Source organism: Schistocerca piceifrons, chromosome 4, assembly GCF_021461385.2.
Source record: "Schistocerca piceifrons isolate TAMUIC-IGC-003096 chromosome 4, iqSchPice1.1, whole genome shotgun sequence".
NCBI classification, from domain to species: Eukaryota; Metazoa; Arthropoda; class Insecta; order Orthoptera; family Acrididae; genus Schistocerca; species Schistocerca piceifrons.
Window position 1 is genome coordinate 238,090,710 of NC_060141.1, and position 3,160 is coordinate 238,093,869.

The window sequence follows — 3,160 nt, forward strand, 5'->3', positions numbered from 1 at the left end:
GAGGAAAAAAGACAGAGAAATGCTGGAGGCTTTTGAGATCTGGACATGGCGGAAGATGGAAAGAATAAGTTGGATGGATAGAGCAAAAAATGAAGAGGTACTGAGAAGAGTGGGAGAGAAAAGACAGTTACTAGACGTAATAAAGAGAAGAAAAAGAAATTGGACTGGGCATATATTAAGAAAGAATGATGGACTGATAAAAACAGTTTTAGAAGGTTATGTAGAAGGGAAAAGGAAGCGAGGAGGGAAGAGATTCCAGATACTGGATGACATGATGGATGGTACAACATACAGCAGCCTTAAGAAGGAAGCAATGAATCGCAGAAAATGGAGAGGCAAAGGACCTGCTAATATAGCAGATAACTGATGATGATGATGTAACAGTTTTCATTAAAAATTATATTTATTTGTCTCCTTAGTAGGCTATTTGTCTTTATTTAGATATTGTAAAAATAAATAATTTTTTTCTTTCAGATATTTGGTTTCTCTCACAAGAGAACATTCGCCAGAAAATTTCAAGTTCTTGTAGAAGCCTTGGAATGTGCCATGAAAACTAAGCAAACAATGAAGTACAGATTTAGAAGGAACTTTATTTATAACTATTTCATGAGTGAGAAATGCAAGGCTTTCTTACCTTCCAATATCAGCAGACAACATAATCATCCCCCACTTGTGCGCTCTGCAGCACACTTGGCATTTTAAGACTCTAAGTTTGTTTAGAACTCTACATTTGGCTAACTGACGTCACTGAACCACTTTTCAATGGTTGGTGGCTGATTTACATGATGTCATGCAAAACACACACACACACACACACACATACACAAGCAGATGATTCAGACATGAAAGCCACTCATGTAACACAGGATTTAGGCTGCATTTACAGTTGCAGTTTAACTGTAGCTGTTCAGTTACAAAGATATCTAATGAAATTTACTTTTATTTATTTTGTTGGGCTGTCTGAAACTTGGCTGTTCAGCCACTTAGAGTATTAAACTGAACAGGTAATTGGTATTTGTATTAAATAAAAAATGATTATTGCAAACAAGAAAGGAACATTAAGTGTAGCAACTACCATAAATAAACATTATATCATAGTCCCATATTCAGGGAAAGAGTGTAAGGGAGCAGGTGCAGAAATCCTGCACTTTTGTTTTAGGTGAGGACCCAGTAGAGATCATGGCATTTATATCCCACGTCAACCCACATTTCATTAGATTTTATAGTACAGTGTAGAAAGCCTTTGCTGCTATGCTCCTGTGAGCAGTTAGGACTGGTAGCAGCCCCATCCCATAAAATGATAGCTAGTCACAGTGCATGAGAAAGGAGACATGAGCAGGAGCCTTGTAATACTAGAGTGTATAGAGAGTATGGCTAATCACTTTGTAACTCTTAGTGGCAAACATATAATTTTGTTTATTAATGTTAGCTGTTGAAATATTTATATATGACTCCAACTATGCTGTCAGCATTATCCCCATTGACAGATTCCTAAATTTGACAACTCCAAAGTCAAGCTCATATTTTAATTAGAATTTGATTTAATGTTTTCTATCATTGGCTGATTAATCTGACCTATCAGAAATTCTCCCTGTGTAGGCAGGCATAAAAAACCAAAGATAATTTACTAATATGTAATAAGGAAATGTGGTTCTGCCTTATTACATATTAGGAAGTAGATGCGGTCAAGGAAAAAGTTTTGAACACAAAATGATTACACCTTGCTAAGCAGCCTTCAACCATTATTCAGGCTGACAATATCTACTCACTGCAAGTGAATATTTTATATTGTTCAGACTAAGTTGAAGTATTAATCAGCTTCAGGAAATGTTTACTACACACTCTCAGACTAGTTTTTGGAGTTGCACTGCACACACACACACACACACACACACACACACACACACACACACAGTGAACCAAAAATGTTTTGGCATAAAAGTGATTATTTGGTTTACAAACAAATGCCTTGGAGGATGTTTATGTACAAAATCACAAGTATGTGACTTTGAACTGTGATTAATTCATGTGGTGACAAGTTTATAAACTTCATATGGTACTTGATAAGTGAAGTTTAGAATTTGCAGACTTTCATTCCAGTATTACCACTAGCCTGGCTCTAAAAACTGTTTTTTTTCTCCTTGTTTTTTCATTAAAACGACATGGCATTTCACTATTTGACACTTTTCATTTAACATAGTGTTGAGGATTTCCTGCTTGCCAATACCTAATTCACAGTCAATTAAAGGCTTGTGCAGAGCCACAACTTTTGTACTGGAAGGAGACTAGTTGACACATCAAGACAACTTTACAAGACACAAGGTAAGCAAACACCTTAATGGTGAAACAGGCAACTTGCAGGTGTGCTGGATCTCCTCTTTATGAACTGGTCAGTGTAGCCCTTCACACACATTTATTCACAAGGAACAACTATTGCTATCAGCATGTCCAATGCAGTAATGTGTCATGGCAGGAATAATCCATATATAACCTTAATTATGAGGGGGAGTCAAATGAAAACCTTAAACACTTTTTAAATTTGTTTTTGAATGGAGGTAGAACACAAGTGTATCATTTTTTGGCAGTCTCCCTGCCATTCAACACACTTCCTCCGGAGTATAGGAACTGCATGGATTCTTCTAAAGAAATTCTTTTGGTTGTATGTGCAGTCACTCATGCACCACCTGCTGGATCTCTTCATCAGAATGAAATTGCTTTCCTCTCGTCATCTCTTTGAGTGGTCCAAACATCTTGCAGACGCTTTGCAAAACTTAAGCACTTCTTGAACGATGTGATGTGCTGAGCCACAACTAATTTTCAGATCTGCAGCTATTTCATTTACCATCACACAGCAATTTTCCATCACAATGGCTTCAAGTGCAGCAGTTGATTCTGGTGTCACAACATGGTGTGCCTAAACCAGGCACTTCCTACTCCACTCATACATTTGTTGCAGTGATAGATATTGACATGCATCACTGTAAAAATGGCTCTCAGCACTGTGGGACTTAATTTCTGAGGTCATCAGTCCCCTAGAACTTAGAACTACTTAAACCTAACTAACCTAAGGACATCACACACATCCATGCCCGAGGCAGGATTCGAACCTGCGACTGTAGCGGTCGCACAGTTCCAGACTGTAGCACCTAGAACTGCTCGG